The sequence below is a fragment of the Eumetopias jubatus genome, unplaced genomic scaffold, assembly GCF_037043125.1.
Source record: "Eumetopias jubatus isolate StellerSeaLion01/CBP00866 unplaced genomic scaffold, mEumJub1_p1.0 scaffold_1, whole genome shotgun sequence".
Taxonomy (NCBI): domain Eukaryota; kingdom Metazoa; phylum Chordata; class Mammalia; order Carnivora; family Otariidae; genus Eumetopias; species Eumetopias jubatus.
Genome location: NW_028274807.1, coordinates 142900357 through 142906857, shown reverse-complemented (window position 1 = coordinate 142906857; position 6501 = coordinate 142900357). Strand labels below are relative to the sequence as shown.

Here is a 6501-nt window from a genome sequence, read left to right as displayed (position 1 = left end):
AGCTGAGACTGGATCCAGCTCCCTAAGCGAGACCGTGAGAAGTATCAACAGAGAAGACACGGTGTTTCAGCTGGGTGTGGCAGTAGGCAAGCAAGCAGCCCCTCGTAGACCCGGGTGTAACACAGGGCCAGGTGTGAGGACCACAGGGAACAGAACTCAGGACTGCTGCGGACAGATTTTTAACCAAGTAAGGTATACCTACCGCCAAGCTTCAATAAAATAACAGTATCCAATGCTTGCTGAGTACTTACCATGTACCAGTCATATTTTTAAATGGTTAACTCATTTAACCTTCATAACACCCATATGAGATGGGTAGTATTATTTTACTCATCTTACAGATGAGAAAAGCCAGGTTTTCAAAACTTCATCATGGAGATCTGAGGTTCAAAAGTAGGTCATGTGACCTGAAAGCCTGTGCTTTCAACTGCAGGCTCTGCCTCCGTTACAGTGGTGGAGAGGGCCGTGGGGAGAGGGGATTCTCACTCACTAGACAACAGCCTGTTTTTATTACTCAGTGTTTTTAGGTCATTTCCTAGTTAGAAGGGTAGTAGCCATCTTGTTTATGAATATGGATGGCTGTGTGTGAAGATGATTAAGTAGAAGCTTATTTTAGTTGGTCACACTGTATAAGACAAATTTACAATATCAGAAAAGGGAATGCCTAAAAATGTCAAGTCTTAGAGGGGAAAATATTTCTCAAATGTCAGGTATGAGTCCTCGGTTATAGCAGGGACTAGAGTAGAGAGCTGGATAGAGTGTGCCCCAATTACAGTTGGAAAGTACCTTCAGGGGTCAATAGACTTCCGGTTTTTGCTTGACTTTCCCTGCCATGATGACTCCCAATCAGTAGTTAGATGTAGAAAGAAAATCATCTCAAGACGGGCCATTCCCATCAGAAATACTGGCCTAGGTCTTCCCACACCAGTCCTGCCCACAGGAGATGGCTGACTTCAACACCCACGCAAAACAATGGCGAACAGGACAGTATGACAGTATCTTCTTCCCTCTGTGTGTATCCCTGTGTCTAAAAGCCCCTCTTATAAAGACACCAGTCATATTGGATTTAGCATTTACCCTAACCCAGTAGGACATCATCTTAACTCGATTGTATCAAAGATGCTATTTCTCAGTAAGGTCCCATTCACACGTTCTGGGGGAGAGGACTTGAATATATCCTTTTGGGGTTGGAGTGGGGCAACATTCAACCCAGTATACCACGTAAATCCTCTAATAAGATTCAGTTAAGCATTCAAAATGTGTTATTAAAGACCATGTGAGAGTGTGGCCCCCTGGAGATGCAGATATAATGGGATTCGCATCTTCTTGAACGCTTCTCCTCCTGGAACCCCACCAGGGAAGATGGAGGAGAATCTCGATAAAGTGTCTTTTGTCCTTCATGGTGCTGGCTGGGGGGACAGAAATAAAAGCCTCTGCCAAAAATTCCACCAGACCCATCTCTCCGTGGGAGAAAACAATAAAGAATAAACAAAGAAACAAACCAAAAGCTTTTTTTTTTTTTTTTATCCTAGTGGGTAAAGCAAGGGAGCAGCTCCTGGAATGGGCTCCTCCATATATATATATATTTTGGGGGGGGAGGGGCTCCTCCATTTAAATGACCTCAGCCTCTGAATTCCCAGCCTTGTAGAGCAGGAAGGGCATGCTAGCCTTGTCTTGACTGCTGTTTGTGTTTGTTTTGATGCAAAGAGGCCAAATTAGGAGACTTCTGTTGGCCCAGGAGATCTTCCCAGAAGAAGTGACATGAGGCATGCTTGCTCACTCACCTTTCTTCCTTCTTTGCCTTATCCTCTGTGGTGGTGGAACCAAGATGTTACCTGTATGAAGGAAAGGTTCAGAATGATATTCTCTGGGCTGGGGCTAGAGCATAGGGCTGAACACCAAGCTTTTCGAGATGGTCCTCCTCAGTATCTTTAGACTCCTTCTTCTTTAGAGACTGGTGTTTTTTACGGAGGAGAGGGTCCAAATGGCATAGGTAAGGCAGCCCTCTATTGCTCTCCTGGCTGAAGCCCCTCCCTTACCCTGGTCAGATAGCTATTAGAACAAGCCCCTGGCAAACAGCAGAGGAAGCCACGGGTCCTAGGATGTCCCCTGTGGTACATGCTGGAGTTGTACCAGCATTCGGCTGATGTGTTGTGGGCACCCTGGAGAACTGTACAATGGGGACATCATAGTGAGCCTGGCAAGGCCCTCTGCCACACAGTAAGGTGTTTCAGAGATCTCTGGCATATACTAGCCTAAACTTTCCTGAGACTAAACCATACCAACTAGTCAGAGCCACCACAGCTTGCCACCACCAACCCCACTTAGCTTACTTTCACCTCTGTTACCATGTGGAACCCTGGCTCAAGGAGAGCCCAACCAACTACTTTCCTTCTCCATGAAGAGGTTCCTCGGAGCCTTCCCTGATTACCAAAGCTGCACAGAGATGGATATCACACAACACATGCGGCAAAGGCTCTGGAATCATACGTAATGCTGAGTTCTACAACTATCCCTCTCCACTTCATGTGTTAGCAGCCAAAAGGTAGCGAGGTTCTTGAGCTTCAGCGGCATGGCCATTCATCCTTGGACTTTGCCTTCTTATTAGTCTTTTTAAATGACACTCACAAAAGTTTCTAGAAGGCCAGACTTTCCCCAGAGGCCTGGAGGAGTTCATGGAAAGGGACGTTCCCTTTTCAGAGGATCTGGCAAGCAAGTAGTGTCATGTCTGAGGTTCCCGGCCCTTCTCTGGAACATGAAGTATCTGAAACTAACCAGTGTCCACCCACCCTTTCCAAGTCAGCTTCCACCAGCTGGGCTGCAGCCCCTTGATCGTTGCTCCCTGTCTCTAAACCCCAAACTGCTATAAGGGAGCCTACCCTCAGGTACTACATTGTGGTCTCAATTGTCCCAATCATGTCATCATCCAGACCTGTGTCAGTGAGCATGTGGACCAGAGCAACCCTCAGCCCTTTTGTGTCCCTTGGAAATATATTCCCATTAGCATCCTTCTGATTGAGGCAAATAGGAGTATCTTATAGAAGGAGTGTGAGGAAGTGACTGCCTAGTCCTGCACATGCAGCTGACAGCTTGGTACAGCTAACTCAGGTTTCCTGAGAAACTGGAGAGGGGTTTAGCAGAAACAAACATCAACGTTAGCACCACAGTGATCCTCTACCCAATCTATGGGTTCTATTCCTTGTCTTAATTTTTGTCTTAAGTCTTTCCCCCCTATTTATGAGCTCCTCACTTTATTTATTTTTATTTTTTAAAAAAGATTTTTTGAGAGAGAGAAAGAGAGTGCAAGTGGGGAGAAGGGCAGAGGCGGAGGGAAAGAGAGAATCTCAAGCAGATTCCATGTCAAGCATGGAACCTGATGTGGGGCTCGATGGGGGGCCCTATGGGGGACTCAATGGATGGCTCGATCTCATGACCCTGAGATCAGGAACTGAGCTGAAACTAAGAGTGAGACACTCAGCCAACTGTTCCAGCCAGGCGCCCTGAGCTCTTCACTTTATAAAAACAGCTCTGATACCAAACATAAGTACCTTTGGGCCCTACTCGGAGCCCTTGATGCCTGAGTGAGAAGTTCCTTTAAAGCGGTGCCAGGGTAGCGGTTGGTTAAGTGTCCAACTCTTAGTTTCAGCTCAGGTTGTAATCTCAGGGTCGTGATATCGAGCCCAGCATTGGGCTCCAAGTTCAGCACGGAGTCTGCTTGAGATTCTTTCTCCTTCCCCTTCTGCCCCTTCGGCTTGTGCTCTCTCTCTCTCAAAATAATAAATAAATCCTTTAAAAAAATGTTCCCTTAGAGATGCCTTTCTATATTCTTGTCTCTTTCACTGTGACTTTGTCAAAAATGACCAGTCCATGATAGCGGAACTTTAGGAATTGTCCCCAAGGCTTGGGGAAGGTGGGATCTTCTTAGTGTCCATCCTCTGAGTCTTTCGAGAAGAGCTGATGATGAAATCAACTTGGGATTTTATACCCCTCTTCCTTGCATCCCCTATCCTCAAACCCAGTACCTAATCGGAAAGGCTGCCTGCCTCTGTGCTTCTTTGTCCTCCAAATCTAAACTAACTTTACGGGAATGGACCAGAAAACTTTTTAGCAAAGATCGCCACAAAAATCTCTTGAGGGGAACAGAAGGAATGCATTTTTTTTTTCTTTCTAAGCCATCAGGGCTCTTCCTCTCAGCCTCTGAACCTGGGAAAGTACCTGGATTCCTTCCTATCTTAGGTGAAGACAGGAGACTTCAGTGAGGCCAACAGAGAAACGAGTATGGAGTTGAGGTAGCAATCTTTTCAAATGGCAGCATCTCTGGTAGATAGAGGAAGAGTGATCACTGCTGATCAGGATTACGTGTGTGGGTGGGGGGAGTCATTTTAAACCTTCTACAGAACAACAGCTTCCACAGAGTAATCTCTTATTTTATATGACACATAAACCCATTTTAACGGAAAGCTCCCTGGTGGCTCAGAAGCTGGGAGGTGCCTGACTGAGGGTGGAGAGGGTAGAAGGCTGTAGATGGGAAGCTTGAAGCCTGTGGCTGGCCTGTTTGTGTGTTCAGCTTGGCTCTAGGCATGGGTCTCTGAGGGTAATGGGTCTGTTGTCTTGGGAGGCATGGAGCTCTACCTTGGACTGAATGACACTTGCAGGGTGACTCTTCTCTACTCCTGTCCTATTGTGAAGTGATGGAGACTGGGCTGTGCTGCAAATAAATCATTCTGTTGTTGCTGTTAAAAAAACAAGCAAACACAAAACCCAGAGAAAAGGTATGCATTTTGATAGATAAAGAAGTTGAATTTTAGAGAGGGGAAAACATGTTTAGCAAAGAGTATGCCTGAATTGAGGATCTAAGATCTTTTCACTGCTTGTCCAGCACTTTCTCCAATATTTTGTGATCTACCTATAAGAAGAAAATTATATCAGTCAAAGGTCAGATAATAGAAAAATTATTTTGGATCAATAATGTATCCTTTCAAGTCACATCAGTGGATCCAGCACTACATAAAAGGCAAATCTTTGGCTTCGTATTTAGCAGATTCTGAGCTTGGATCCCATCCGCATCATGAAAACATGGCCAAGTCTTATAACTTTTCAAAGCCCCAGTCCCCTCATGTTTAAACTGTGACAGCACCTGCACATTCCTGCTTGGTTGTGAAAAGATCAGTGGTAATAAATAAGAGATGCTCCTAATGAAGGATAGTTGGAAGAAAGGCAGGCAGGGACAAGGGGCCCCCACCCTAAGAGGAAACCACCCTTAAAAGAATTTTACACCACTCTGGAAGGAGCCCTCCACCCTTTCCCACCTGGTAGATAGATGACAAAAACCTGAATGGGTGACAGGCTCAGGGAGGGTTAATCAGATTAAAACAGCCCACCAGCAAACCCATAAAAACCCTTAGACTTAGAAACTCCGGTGGCAACGCTCTCGGGTTCCCTCCCTGTTCGTTCAGAGCTTTGTACTATTGCTCAAAAAACTTTGCTTTTGCTTTGCTGCCCACCACTCTTCCTCCAGTCTACCTCTTTATTCTTCCAAGCAGCATGACCAAGAAGCACGGGCACCAAAGGAAATAAAATCCTTCAACACTACTAGAATTATGAACAGCTCAGGATGGCAGATTCCAGTCTCCTTGATGTCAAGTGTTAAATGGCCCAGATGATTTGGGGAAAGGGCAACAGTGAAATGTCCAGCCACTTTGCCGAGGGGCCAAATTAGGGGAGAGGCAACAGCAAGGGAGTTGGAAGACCCACCACATGTGTGGATGGGAGGAGACATGACTGCATTCAGATTAGGAAGTTTTCCATCTACTTTGCATCAAGCCATGGGAAGGTTAAACATATTGATCACAAACTTCCCTGATCTTATTTCATGCTAAAATGTTGTCATAAACCAGAGCCTAGTAGAATATGACATCCCCGTAGACAAGAACCATGTCTACTCTATTTATCATTAAAATATTTATGGAATGTTCATGTGCCAGGCACTGTTAAATGAATGAGTAAATGAAAAGTTATGCCTATCTATTTTGTAGATACATCCTTTCTTTCCAGAACAAATCACAGAGATGATTGAAACAGCAAGTTATTTCTGGGATGGAAAATGTGAATTGCGTTGGGTTTCTGTGACCTAAGTGATTAGAACAAACATTGAATGCCCTCTACAGAACCGACAAAAATCTCAGGCCAAGTGAGATAAACATTTGAAAAAAACATTGAAAACAAAATTATCTCCCACATTGGCATTTCCCAAAGTCATTGCAGAAGAGGAAATCTTAGAACTCGGGGGTTGAGATTTTGGATCTCTTTTTTAATTTATTATTTATTTATTTATTTTTAGAGAGTGCATGAGCGGTGGGGTGGGCAGAGAGAGAGGTAGAGAGATCTTAAGCAGACTCTGTGCTGAGGGCAGAGCCCGATGCGGGGCTTGATCCCACAGCTGTGAAATCATGACTTGAGCCGAAAACAAGAGTCCCAGTTTCAACTGACTGAGCCACCCAG

The 6501-nt window shown here is 45.1% G+C and overlaps 1 pseudogene; it reads left to right on the top strand.

Annotated features, from left to right (window-relative positions):
• Positions 1-1912: 1912 nt before the first annotated feature.
• Positions 1913-3086, top strand: LOC148165071 (bone morphogenetic protein 15 pseudogene; annotated as a pseudogene).
• Positions 3087-6501: the final 3415 nt, after the last annotated feature.